The sequence below is a fragment of the Eleutherodactylus coqui genome, chromosome 1 (genome assembly GCF_035609145.1).
Source record: "Eleutherodactylus coqui strain aEleCoq1 chromosome 1, aEleCoq1.hap1, whole genome shotgun sequence".
Lineage (NCBI taxonomy): Eukaryota > Metazoa > Chordata > Amphibia > Anura > Eleutherodactylidae > Eleutherodactylus > Eleutherodactylus coqui.
Window position 1 is genome coordinate 53,711,448 of NC_089837.1, and position 13,091 is coordinate 53,724,538.

Sequence of the window (13,091 nt, forward strand, 5' to 3'; positions counted from 1 at the left end):
CAATTTGAGAAATCGCTTTGTTTCTTAAAAAATGTCCTCTTCTCTGTCAATGCAGACATACATGCCTAAATACAGAAGATCATAGAATGGTAGAGTTGGAAGGGTCATCGGGTCCAAGCACCTGCTCAGTGCAGGATTACCTAAATCATTCCAGACAGATCTTTGTCCAGCCTTTGTTTGAACACTTCCATGGAAGGAGAACTCATCACCACCCGTGGTAACCTGTACCACTCATTGATCACTCTCACCGTCAGAAAGTTTTTTCTAATATGCCATTTAGAAAAGGGCTCTTCCCTTTGCACTGCAGATCAAAACTGAATGCTAAATCAGTCGCCTTAAAAAGCTTCAAGGCAGGGCTACGATAACAAATGAAGTCCTAGGCAGGTTTTTTGCCTAAGAGCACACAACAAGCTACCACAGTGCGCTAGAAAGTACGACTCTGGTGGGACTCGAACCCACAACCTTTGAATCACTTTCACTCTAGAAGTCCAATGCGCTATCCATTGCGCCACAGAGCCACTCTTAAGCCTTCCGCATAGTCAATTTTTGGCTGTGAAAAGGCCAGTGCATCTCACTTTTGTGACATCTATACTTAAAAAAAAAAAAAAAAAAAGCCCTCAACTTTGGAAACTCTTGAATGCTGGGAATGTGCTAAAATTGCTGATCAGAGTAGACAGGTGGAAGCAGCAGGCAAGGGGGATTAGCTCACATGGTAGAGCGCTCGCTTCGCATGCGAGAGGTAGCGGGATCGATGCCTGCATCCTCCAACATCTTTACTTGCCAGCGCTTTGAAACTCTAGCATGATGGCCTTTTTATCTTTGGCGCTCAAAGAACTGGCCTTCGATAGCTCAGCTGGTAGAGCGGAGGACTGTAGAAGCAAATTAGCAATCCTTAGGTCGCTGGTTCAATTCCGGCTCGAAGGACCTTTTTGGCTAGCATTACCATTTTGAAGCTTTTAAACGGCTCAGACACACTGACAGCCACGTCTTTACGTGTAACATATGGCGCAAACAAAAGGCAAGCCCGTCCCTGGGTGGGCTTGAACCACCAACCTTTCGGTTAACAGCCGAACGCGCTAACCGATTGCGCCACAGAGACAACCACACATTGTGCCGCTGGCCAAATCCTCAGTCAGGTCAACTATATTCTCTCAGGTGACTACCTAAACAATAATATCAAAAAAAGGAAAAGAAGAGATAAACTAGAACACAACAGCGTGACTCAAAAGAGTACCCAACTGCCCACGGAGAGTGGCTCCCTGTTAGCGGCTTAGTAACAGTCAGAGGCTTCCTCAGCTTTGCCTCACCAGCACCTTGTAAGCTATCCTAATGCAGCAGAGTGGCGCAGCGGAAGCGTGCTGGGCCCATAACCCAGAGGTCGATGGATCGAAACCATCCTCTGCTAGGAAGCTTGGTTTTTGCAGTCCCTACCACATCAACATCTTCCTGGACAGCCCAATTTGAGAAATCGCTTTGTTTCTTAAAAAATGTCCTCTTCTCTGTCAATGCAGACATACATGCCTAAATACAGAAGATCATAGAATGGTAGAGTTGGAAGGGTCATCGGGTCCAAGCACCTGCTCAGTGCAGGATTACCTAAATCATTCCAGACAGATCTTTGTCCAGCCTTTGTTTGAACACTTCCATGGAAGGAGAACTCATCACCACCCGTGGTAACCTGTACCACTCATTGATCACTCTCACCGTCAGAAAGTTTTTTCTAATATGCCATTTAGAAAAGGGCTCTTCCCTTTGCACTGCAGATCAAAACTGAATGCTAAATCAGTCGCCTTAAAAAGCTTCAAGGCAGGGCTACGATAACAAATGAAGTCCTAGGCAGGTTTTTTGCCTAAGAGCACACAACAAGCTACCACAGTGCGCTAGAAAGTACGACTCTGGTGGGACTCGAACCCACAACCTTTGAATCACTTTCACTCTAGAAGTCCAATGCGCTATCCATTGCGCCACAGAGCCACTCTTAAGCCTTCCGCATAGTCAATTTTTGGCTGTGAAAAGGCCAGTGCATCTCACTTTTGTGACATCTATACTTAAAAAAAAAAAAAAAAAAAAAAGCCCTCAACTTTGGAAACTCTTGAATGCTGGGAATGTGCTAAAATTGCTGATCAGAGTAGACAGGTGGAAGCAGCAGGCAAGGGGGATTAGCTCACATGGTAGAGCGCTCGCTTCGCATGCGAGAGGTAGCGGGATCAGCTGGTAGAGCGGAGGACTGTAGAAGCAAATTAGCAATCCTTAGGTCGCTGGTTCAATTCCGGCTCGAAGGACCTTTTTGGCTAGCATTACCATTTTGAAGCTTTTAAACGGCTCAGACACACTGACAGCCACGTCTTTACGTGTAACATACGGCTTGAACCACCAACCTTTCGGTTAACAGCCGAACGCGCTAACCGATTGCGCCACAGAGACAACCACACATTGTGCCGCTGGCCAAATCCTCAGTCAGGTCAACTATATTCTCTCAGGTGACTACCTAAACAATAATATCAAAAAAAGGAAAAGAAGAGATAAACTAGAACACAACAGCGTGACTCAAAAGAGTACCCAACTGCCCACGGAGAGTGGCTCCCTGTTAGCGGCTTAGTAACAGTCAGAGGCTTCCTCAGCTTTGCCTCACCAGCACCTTGTAAGCTATCCCAATGCAGCAGAGTGGCGCAGCGGAAGCGTGCTGGGCCCATAACCCAGAGGTCGATGGATCGAAACCATCCTCTGCTAGGAAGCTTGGTTTTTGCAGTCCCTACCACATCAACATCTTCCTGGACAGCCCAATTTGAGAAATCGCTTTGTTTCTTAAAAAATGTCCTCTTCTCTGTCAATGCAGACATACATGCCTAAATACAGAAGATCATAGAATGGTAGAGTTGGAAGGGTCATCGGGTCCAAGCACCTGCTCAGTGCAGGATTACCTAAATCATTCCAGACAGATCTTTGTCCAGCCTTTGTTTGAACACTTCCATGGAAGGAGAACTCATCACCACCCGTGGTAACCTGTACCACTCATTGATCACTCTCACCGTCAGAAAGTTTTTTCTAATATGCCATTTAGAAAAGGGCTCTTCCCTTTGCACTGCAGATCAAAACTGAATGCTAAATCAGTCGCCTTAAAAAGCTTCAAGGCAGGGCTACGATAACAAATGAAGTCCTAGGCAGGTTTTTTGCCTAAGAGCACACAACAAGCTACCACAGTGCGCTAGAAAGTACGACTCTGGTGGGACTCGAACCCACAACCTTTGAATCACTTTCACTCTAGAAGTCCAATGCGCTATCCATTGCGCCACAGAGCCACTCTTAAGCCTTCCGCATAGTCAATTTTTGGCTGTGAAAAGGCCAGTGCATCTCACTTTTGTGACATCTATACTTAAAAAAAAAAAAAAAAAAAGCCCTCAACTTTGGAAACTCTTGAATGCTGGGAATGTGCTAAAATTGCTGATCAGAGTAGACAGGTGGAAGCAGCAGGCAAGGGGGATTAGCTCACATGGTAGAGCGCTCGCTTCGCATGCGAGAGGTAGCGGGATCGATGCCTGCATCCTCCAACATCTTTACTTGCCAGCGCTTTGAAACTCTAGCATGATGGCCTTTTTATCTTTGGCGCTCAAAGAACTGGCCTTCGATAGCTCAGCTGGTAGAGCGGAGGACTGTAGAAGCAAATTAGCAATCCTTAGGTCGCTGGTTCAATTCCGGCTCGAAGGACCTTTTTGGCTAGCATTACCATTTTGAAGCTTTTAAACGGCTCAGACACACTGACAGCCACGTCTTTACGTGTAACATATGGCGCAAACAAAAGGCAAGCCCGTCCCTGGGTGGGCTTGAACCACCAACCTTTCGGTTAACAGCCGAACGCGCTAACCGATTGCGCCACAGAGACAACCACACATTGTGCCGCTGGCCAAATCCTCAGTCAGGTCAACTATATTCTCTCAGGTGACTACCTAAACAATAATATCAAAAAAAGGAAAAGAAGAGATAAACTAGAACACAACAGCGTGACTCAAAAGAGTACCCAACTGCCCACGGAGAGTGGCTCCCTGTTAGCGGCTTAGTAACAGTCAGAGGCTTCCTCAGCTTTGCCTCACCAGCACCTTGTAAGCTATCCCAATGCAGCAGAGTGGCGCAGCGGAAGCGTGCTGGGCCCATAACCCAGAGGTCGATGGATTGAAACCATCCTCTGCTAGGAAGCTTGGTTTTTGCAGTCCCTACCACATCAACATCTTCCTGGACAGCCCAATTTGAGAAATCGCTTTGTTTCTTAAAAAATGTCCTCTTCTCTGTCAATGCAGACATACATGCCTAAATACAGAAGATCATAGAATGGTAGAGTTGGAAGGGTCATCGGGTCCAAGCACCTGCTCAGTGCAGGATTACCTAAACCATTCCAGACAGATCTTTGTCCAGGCTTTGTTTGAACACTTCCATGGAAGGAGAACTCATCACCACCCGTGGTAACCTGTACCACTCATTGATCACTCTCACCGTCAGAAAGTTTTTTCTAATATGCCATTTAGAAAAGGGCTCTTCCCTTTGCACTGCAGATCAAAACTGAATGCTAAATCAGTCGCCTTAAAAAGCTTCAAGGCAGGGCTACGATAACAAATGAAGTCCTAGGCAGGTTTTTTGCCTAAGAGCACACAACAAGCTACCACAGTGCGCTAGAAAGTACGACTCTGGTGGGACTCGAACCCACAACCTTTGAATCACTTTCACTCTAGAAGTCCAATGCGCTATCCATTGCGCCACAGAGCCACTCTTAAGCCTTCCGCATAGTCAATTTTTGGCTGTGAAAAGGCCAGTGCATCTCACTTTTGTGACATCTATACTTAAAAAAAAAAAAAAAAAAAAGCCCTCAACTTTGGAAACTCTTGAATGCTGGGAATGTGCTAAAATTGCTGATCAGAGTAGACAGGTGGAAGCAGCAGGCAAGGGGGATTAGCTCACATGGTAGAGCGCTCGCTTCGCATGCGAGAGGTAGCGGGATCGATGCCTGCATCCTCCAACATCTTTACTTGCCAGCGCTTTGAAACTCTAGCATGATGGCCTTTTTATCTTTGGCGCTCAAAGAACTGGCCTTCGATAGCTCAGCTGGTAGAGCGGAGGACTGTAGAAGCAAATTAGCAATCCTTAGGTCGCTGGTTCAATTCCGGCTCGAAGGACCTTTTTGGCTAGCATTACCATTTTGAAGCTTTTAAACGGCTCAGACACACTGACAGCCACGTCTTTACGTGTAACATATGGCGCAAACAAAAGGCAAGCCCGTCCCTGGGTGGGCTTGAACCACCAACCTTTCGGTTAACAGCCGAACGCGCTAACCGATTGCGCCACAGAGACAACCACACATTGTGCCGCTGGCCAAATCCTCAGTCAGGTCAACTATATTCTCTCAGGTGACTACCTAAACAATAATATCAAAAAAAGGAAAAGAAGAGATAAACTAGAACACAACAGCGTGACTCAAAAGAGTACCCAACTGCCCACGGAGAGTGGCTCCCTGTTAGCGGCTTAGTAACAGTCAGAGGCTTCCTCAGCTTTGCCTCACCAGCACCTTGTAAGCTATCCCAATGCAGCAGAGTGGCGCAGCGGAAGCGTGCTGGGCCCATAACCCAGAGGTCGATGGATCGAAACCATCCTCTGCTAGGAAGCTTGGTTTTTGCAGTCCCTACCACATCAACATCTTCCTGGACAGCCCAATTTGAGAAATCGCTTTGTTTCTTAAAAAATGTCCTCTTCTCTGTCAATGCAGACATACATGCCTAAATACAGAAGATCATAGAATGGTAGAGTTGGAAGGGTCATCGGGTCCAAGCACCTGCTCAGTGCAGGATTACCTAAATCATTCCAGACAGATCTTTGTCCAGCCTTTGTTTGAACACTTCCATGGAAGGAGAACTCATCACCACCCGTGGTAACCTGTACCACTCATTGATCACTCTCACCGTCAGAAAGTTTTTTCTAATATGCCATTTAGAAAAGGGCTCTTCCCTTTGCACTGCAGATCAAAACTGAATGCTAAATCAGTCGCCTTAAAAAGCTTCAAGGCAGGGCTACGATAACAAATGAAGTCCTAGGCAGGTTTTTTGCCTAAGAGCACACAACAAGCTACCACAGTGCGCTAGAAAGTATGACTCTGGTGGGACTCGAACCCACAACCTTTGAATCACTTTCACTCTAGAAGTCCAATGCGCTATCCATTGCGCCACAGAGCCACTCTTAAGCCTTCCGCATAGTCAATTTTTGGCTGTGAAAAGGCCAGTGCATCTCACTTTTGTGACATCTATACTTAAAAAAAAAAAAAAAAAAAAGCCCTCAACTTTGGAAACTCTTGAATGCTGGGAATGTGCTAAAATTGCTGATCAGAGTAGACAGGTGGAAGCAGCAGGCAAGGGGGATTAGCTCACATGGTAGAGCGCTCGCTTCGCATGCGAGAGGTAGCGGGATCGATGCCTGCATCCTCCAACATCTTTACTTGCCAGCGCTTTGAAACTCTAGCATGATGGCCTTTTTATCTTTGGCGCTCAAAGAACTGGCCTTCGATAGCTCAGCTGGTAGAGCGGAGGACTGTAGAAGCAAATTAGCAATCCTTAGGTCGCTGGTTCAATTCCGGCTCGAAGGACCTTTTTGGCTAGCATTACCATTTTGAAGCTTTTAAACGGCTCAGACACACTGACAGCCACGTCTTTACGTGTAACATACGGCTTGAACCACCAACCTTTCGGTTAACAGCCGAACGCGCTAACCGATTGCGCCACAGAGACAACCACACATTGTGCCGCTGGCCAAATCCTCAGTCAGGTCAACTATATTCTCTCAGGTGACTACCTAAACAATAATATCAAAAAAAGGAAAAGAAGAGATAAACTAGAACACAACAGCGTGACTCAAAAGAGTACCCAACTGCCCACGGAGAGTGGCTCCCTGTTAGCGGCTTAGTAACAGTCAGAGGCTTCCTCAGCTTTGCCTCACCAGCACCTTGTAAGCTATCCCAATGCAGCAGAGTGGCGCAGCGGAAGCGTGCTGGGCCCATAACCCAGAGGTCGATGGATCGAAACCATCCTCTGCTAGGAAGCTTGGTTTTTGCAGTCCCTACCACATCAACATCTTCCTGGACAGCCCAATTTGAGAAATCGCTTTGTTTCTTAAAAAATGTCCTCTTCTCTGTCAATGCAGACATACATGCCTAAATACAGAAGATCATAGAATGGTAGAGTTGGAAGGGTCATCGGGTCCAAGCACCTGCTCAGTGCAGGATTACCTAAATCATTCCAGACAGATCTTTGTCCAGCCTTTGTTTGAACACTTCCATGGAAGGAGAACTCATCACCACCCGTGGTAACCTGTACCACTCATTGATCACTCTCACCGTCAGAAAGTTTTTTCTAATATGCCATTTAGAAAAGGGCTCTTCCCTTTGCACTGCAGATCAAAACTGAATGCTAAATCAGTCGCCTTAAAAAGCTTCAAGGCAGGGCTACGATAACAAATGAAGTCCTAGGCAGGTTTTTTGCCTAAGAGCACACAACAAGCTACCACAGTGCGCTAGAAAGTACGACTCTGGTGGGACTCGAACCCACAACCTTTGAATCACTTTCACTCTAGAAGTCCAATGCGCTATCCATTGCGCCACAGAGCCACTCTTAAGCCTTCCGCATAGTCAATTTTTGGCTGTGAAAAGGCCAGTGCATCTCACTTTTGTGACATCTATACTTAAAAAAAAAAAAAAAAAAAAAGCCCTCAACTTTGGAAACTCTTGAATGCTGGGAATGTGCTAAAATTGCTGATCAGAGTAGACAGGTGGAAGCAGCAGGCAAGGGGGATTAGCTCACATGGTAGAGCGCTCGCTTCGCATGCGAGAGGTAGCGGGATCGATGCCTGCATCCTCCAACATCTTTACTTGCCAGCGCTTTGAAACTCTAGCATGATGGCCTTTTTATCTTTGGCGCTCAAAGAACTGGCCTTCGATAGCTCAGCTGGTAGAGCGGAGGACTGTAGAAGCAAATTAGCAATCCTTAGGTCGCTGGTTCAATTCCGGCTCGAAGGACCTTTTTGGCTAGCATTACCATTTTGAAGCTTTTAAACGGCTCAGACACACTGACAGCCACGTCTTTACGTGTAACATATGGCGCAAACAAAAGGCAAGCCCGTCCCTGGGTGGGCTTGAACCACCAACCTTTCGGTTAACAGCCGAACGCGCTAACCGATTGCGCCACAGAGACAACCACACATTGTGCCGCTGGCCAAATCCTCAGTCAGGTCAACTATATTCTCTCAGGTGACTACCTAAACAATAATATCAAAAAAAGGAAAAGAAGAGATAAACTAGAACACAACAGCGTGACTCAAAAGAGTACCCAACTGCCCACGGAGAGTGGCTCCCTGTTAGCGGCTTAGTAACAGTCAGAGGCTTCCTCAGCTTTGCCTCACCAGCACCTTGTAAGCTATCCCAATGCAGCAGAGTGGCGCAGCGGAAGCGTGCTGGGCCCATAACCCAGAGGTCGATGGATCGAAACCATCCTCTGCTAGGAAGCTTGGTTTTTGCAGTCCCTACCACATCAACATCTTCCTGGACAGCCCAATTTGAGAAATCGCTTTGTTTCTTAAAAAATGTCCTCTTCTCTGTCAATGCAGACATACATGCCTAAATACAGAAGATCATAGAATGGTAGAGTTGGAAGGGTCATCGGGTCCAAGCACCTGCTCAGTGCAGGATTACCTAAATCATTCCAGACAGATCTTTGTCCAGCCTTTGTTTGAACACTTCCATGGAAGGAGAACTCATCACCACCCGTGGTAACCTGTACCACTCATTGATCACTCTCACCGTCAGAAAGTTTTTTCTAATATGCCATTTAGAAAAGGGCTCTTCCCTTTGCACTGCAGATCAAAACTGAATGCTAAATCAGTCGCCTTAAAAAGCTTCAAGGCAGGGCTACGATAACAAATGAAGTCCTAGGCAGGTTTTTTGCCTAAGAGCACACAACAAGCTACCACAGTGCGCTAGAAAGTACGACTCTGGTGGGACTCGAACCCACAACCTTTGAATCACTTTCACTCTAGAAGACCAATGCGCTATCCATTGCGCCACAGAGCCACTCTTAAGCCTTCCGCATAGTCAATTTTTGGCTGTGAAAAGGCCAGTGCATCTCACTTTTGTGACATCTATACTTAAAAAAAAAAAAAAAAAAAAGCCCTCAACTTTGGAAACTCTTGAATGCTGGGAACGTGCTAAAATTGCTGATCAGAGTAGACAGGTGGAAGCAGCAGGCAAGGGGGATTAGCTCACATGGTAGAGCGCTCGCTTCGCATGCGAGAGGTAGCGGGATCGATGCCTGCATCCTCCAACATCTTTACTTGCCAGCGCTTTGAAACTCTAGCATGATGGCCTTTTTATCTTTGGCGCTCAAAGAACTGGCCTTCGATAGCTCAGCTGGTAGAGCGGAGGACTGTAGAAGCAAATTAGCAATCCTTAGGTCGCTGGTTCAATTCCGGCTCGAAGGACCTTTTTGGCTAGCATTACCATTTTGAAGCTTTTAAACGGCTCAGACACACTGACAGCCACGTCTTTACGTGTAACATACGGCGCAAACAAAAGGCAAGCCCGTCCCTGGGTGGGCTTGAACCACCAACCTTTCGGTTAACAGCCGAACGCGCTAACCGATTGCGCCACAGAGACAACCACACATTGTGCCGCTGGCCAAATCCTCAGTCAGGTCAACTATATTCTCTCAGGTGACTACCTAAACAATAATATCAAAAAAAGGAAAAGAAGAGATAAACTAGAACACAACAGCGTGACTCAAAAGAGTACCCAACTGCCCACGGAGAGTGGCTCCCTGTTAGCGGCTTAGTAACAGTCAGAGGCTTCCTCAGCTTTGCCTCACCAGCACCTTGTAAGCTATCCCAATGCAGCAGAGTGGCGCAGCGGAAGCGTGCTGGGCCCATAACCCAGAGGTCGATGGATCGAAACCATCCTCTGCTAGGAAGCTTGGTTTTTGCAGTCCCTACCACATCAACATCTTCCTGGACAGCCCAATTTGAGAAATCGCTTTGTTTCTTAAAAAATGTCCTCTTCTCTGTCAATGCAGACATACATGCCTAAATACAGAAGATCATAGAATGGTAGAGTTGGAAGGGTCATCGGGTCCAAGCACCTGCTCAGTGCAGGATTACCTAAATCATTCCAGACAGATCTTTGTCCAGCCTTTGTTTGAACACTTCCATGGAAGGAGAACTCATCACCACCCGTGGTAACCTGTACCACTCATTGATCACTCTCACCGTCAGAAAGTTTTTTCTAATATGCCATTTAGAAAAGGGCTCTTCCCTTTGCACTGCAGATCAAAACTGAATGCTAAATCAGTCGCCTTAAAAAGCTTCAAGGCAGGGCTACGATAACAAATGAAGTCCTAGGCAGGTTTTTTGCCTAAGAGCACACAACAAGCTACCACAGTGCGCTAGAAAGTACGACTCTGGTGGGACTCGAACCCACAACCTTTGAATCACTTTCACTCTAGAAGACCAATGCGCTATCCATTGCGCCACAGAGCCACTCTTAAGCCTTCCGCATAGTCAATTTTTGGCTGTGAAAAGGCCAGTGCATCTCACTTTTGTGACATCTATACTTAAAAATAAAAAAAAATAAAAAAAAACCCTCAACTTTGGAAACTCTTGAATGCTGGGAATGTGCTAAAATTGCTGATCAGAGTAGATAGGTGGAAGCAGCAGGCAAGGGGGATTAGCTCACATGGTAGAGCGCTCGCTTCGCATGCGAGAGGTAGCGGGATCGATGCCTGCATCCTCCAACATCTTTACTTGCCAGCGCTTTGAAACTCTAGCATGATGGCCTTTTTATCTTTGGCGCTCAAAGAACTGGCCTTCGATAGCTCAGCTGGTAGAGCGGAGGACTGTAGAAGCAAATTAGCAATCCTTAGGTCGCTGGTTCAATTCCGGCTCGAAGGACCTTTTTGGCTAGCATTACCATTTTGAAGCTTTTAAACGGCTCAGACACACTGACAGCCACGTCTTTACGTGTAACATACGGCGCAAACAAAAGGCAAGCCCGTCCCTGGGTGGGCTTGAACCACCAACCTTTCGGTTAACAGCCGAACGCGCTAACCGATTGCGCCACAGAGATAACCACACATTGTGCCACTGGCCAAATCCTCAGTCAGGTCAACTATATTCTCTCAGGTGACTACCTAAACAATAATATCAAAAAAAGGAAAAGAAGAGATAAACTAGAACACAACAGCGTGACTCAAAAGAGTACCCAACTGCCCACGGAGAGTGGCTCCCTGTTAGCGGCTTAGTAACAGTCAGAGGCTTCCTCAGCTTTGCCTCACCAGCACCTTGTAAGCTATCCCAATGCAGCAGAGTGGCGCAGCGGAAGCGTGCTGGGCCCATAACCCAGAGGTCGATGGATCGAAACCATCCTCTGCTAGGAAGCTTGGTTTTTGCAGTCCCTACCACATCAACATCTTCCTGGACAGCCCAATTTGAGAAATCGCTTTGTTTCTTAAAAAATGTCCTCTTCTCTGTCAATGCAGACATACATGCCTAAATACAGAAGATCATAGAATGGTAGAGTTGGAAGGGTCATCGGGTCCAAGCACCTGCTCAGTGCAGGATTACCTAAATCATTCCAGACAGATCTTTGTCCAGCCTTTGTTTGAACACTTCCATGGAAGGAGAACTCATCACCACCCGTGGTAACCTGTACCACTCATTGATCACTCTCACCGTCAGAAAGTTTTTTCTAATATGCCACTTAGAAAAGGGCTCTTCCCTTTGCACTGCAGATCAAAACTGAATGCTAAATCAGTCGCCTTAAAAAGCTTCAAGGCAGGGCTACGATAACAAATGAAGTCCTAGGCAGGTTTTTTGCCTAAGAGCACACAACAAGCTACCACAGTGCGCTAGAAAGTACGACTCTGGTGGGACTCGAACCTACAACCTTTGAATCACTTTCACTCTAGAAGACCAATGCGCTATCCATTGCGCCACAGAGCCACTCTTAAGCCTTCCGCATAGTCAATTTTTGGCTGTGAAAAGGCCAGTGCATCTCACTTTTGTGACATCTATACTTAAAAAAAAAAAAAAAAAAAAGCCCTCAACTTTGGAAACTCTTGAATGCTGGGAATGTGCTAAAATTGCTGATCAGAGTAGACAGGTGGAAGCAGCAGGCAAGGGGGATTAGCTCACATGGTAGAGCGCTCGCTTCGCATGCGAGAGGTAGCGGGATCGATGCCTGCATCCTCCAACATCTTTACTTGCCAGCGCTTTGAAACTCTAGCATGATGGCCTTTTTATCTTTGGCGCTCAAAGAACTGGCCTTCGATAGCTCAGCTGGTAGAGCGGAGGACTGTAGAAGCAAATTAGCAATCCTTAGGTCGCTGGTTCAATTCCGGCTCGAAGGACCTTTTTGGCTAGCATTACCATTTTGAAGCTTTTAAACGGCTCAGACACACTGACAGCCACGTCTTTACGTGTAACATACGGCGCAAACAAAAGGCAAGCCCGTCCCTGGGTGGGCTTGAACCACCAACCTTTCGGTTAACAGCCGAACGCGCTAACCGATTGCGCCACAGAGACAACCACACATTGTGCCGCTGGCCAAATCCTCAGTCAGGTCAACTATGTTCTCTCAGGTGACTACCTAAACAATAATATCAAAAAAAGGAAAAGAAGAGATAAACTAGAACACAACAGCGTGACTCAAAAGAGTACCCAACTGCCCACGGAGAGTGGCTCCCTGTTAGCGGCTTAGTAACAGTCAGAGGCTTCCTCAGCTTTGCACCACCAGCACCTTGTAAGCTATCCCAATGCAGCAGAGTGGCGCAGCAGAAGCGTGCTGGGCCCATAACCCAGAGGTCGATGGATCGAAACCATCCTCTGCTAGGAAGCTTGGTTTTTGCAGTCCCTACCACATCAACATCTTCCTGGACAGCCCAATTTGAGAAATCGCTTTGTTTCTTAAAAAATGTCCTCTTCTCTGTCAATGCAGACATACATGCCTAAATACAGAAGATCATAGAATGGTAGAGTTGGAAGGGTCATCGGGTCCAAGCACCTGCTCAGTGCAGGATTAC

At 46.7% G+C, this 13,091-nt stretch overlaps 12 non-coding genes across 12 annotated transcripts; all 12 read right to left on the reverse strand.

Annotated features, from left to right (window-relative positions):
- Positions 1–434: 434 nt before the first annotated feature.
- Positions 435–518, reverse strand: TRNAR-UCU (transfer RNA arginine (anticodon UCU)). Its single transcript is given in 2 exon segments — positions 435–470; positions 482–518. It is a non-coding gene; the product is annotated as a tRNA-Arg (tRNA).
- A 507-nt stretch (positions 519–1,025) lies between these two features.
- On the reverse strand, positions 1,026–1,099 carry TRNAN-GUU (transfer RNA asparagine (anticodon GUU)). Its single transcript has one exon. It is a non-coding gene; the product is annotated as a tRNA-Asn (tRNA).
- Positions 1,100–1,890: 791 nt separating this feature from the next.
- TRNAR-UCU (transfer RNA arginine (anticodon UCU)) lies at positions 1,891–1,974 on the reverse strand. Its single transcript is given in 2 exon segments — positions 1,891–1,926; positions 1,938–1,974. It is a non-coding gene; the product is annotated as a tRNA-Arg (tRNA).
- Positions 1,975–3,215: 1,241 nt separating this feature from the next.
- On the reverse strand, positions 3,216–3,299 carry TRNAR-UCU (transfer RNA arginine (anticodon UCU)). Its single transcript is given in 2 exon segments — positions 3,216–3,251; positions 3,263–3,299. It is a non-coding gene; the product is annotated as a tRNA-Arg (tRNA).
- Positions 3,300–3,806: 507 nt separating this feature from the next.
- Positions 3,807–3,880, reverse strand: TRNAN-GUU (transfer RNA asparagine (anticodon GUU)). The gene has a single exon. It is a non-coding gene; the product is annotated as a tRNA-Asn (tRNA).
- Positions 3,881–4,671: 791 nt separating this feature from the next.
- Positions 4,672–4,755, reverse strand: TRNAR-UCU (transfer RNA arginine (anticodon UCU)). The gene is given in 2 exon segments: positions 4,672–4,707; positions 4,719–4,755. It is a non-coding gene; the product is annotated as a tRNA-Arg (tRNA).
- A 508-nt stretch (positions 4,756–5,263) lies between these two features.
- TRNAN-GUU (transfer RNA asparagine (anticodon GUU)) lies at positions 5,264–5,337 on the reverse strand. Its single transcript has one exon. It is a non-coding gene; the product is annotated as a tRNA-Asn (tRNA).
- Positions 5,338–6,128: 791 nt separating this feature from the next.
- On the reverse strand, positions 6,129–6,212 carry TRNAR-UCU (transfer RNA arginine (anticodon UCU)). Its single transcript is given in 2 exon segments — positions 6,129–6,164; positions 6,176–6,212. It is a non-coding gene; the product is annotated as a tRNA-Arg (tRNA).
- A 1,340-nt stretch (positions 6,213–7,552) lies between these two features.
- TRNAR-UCU (transfer RNA arginine (anticodon UCU)) lies at positions 7,553–7,636 on the reverse strand. Its single transcript is given in 2 exon segments — positions 7,553–7,588; positions 7,600–7,636. It is a non-coding gene; the product is annotated as a tRNA-Arg (tRNA).
- Positions 7,637–8,145: 509 nt separating this feature from the next.
- Positions 8,146–8,219, reverse strand: TRNAN-GUU (transfer RNA asparagine (anticodon GUU)). The gene has a single exon. It is a non-coding gene; the product is annotated as a tRNA-Asn (tRNA).
- Positions 8,220–9,602: 1,383 nt separating this feature from the next.
- On the reverse strand, positions 9,603–9,676 carry TRNAN-GUU (transfer RNA asparagine (anticodon GUU)). The gene has a single exon. It is a non-coding gene; the product is annotated as a tRNA-Asn (tRNA).
- A 2,844-nt stretch (positions 9,677–12,520) lies between these two features.
- TRNAN-GUU (transfer RNA asparagine (anticodon GUU)) lies at positions 12,521–12,594 on the reverse strand. The gene has a single exon. It is a non-coding gene; the product is annotated as a tRNA-Asn (tRNA).
- Between the last annotated feature and the right edge of the window lie 497 nt (positions 12,595–13,091).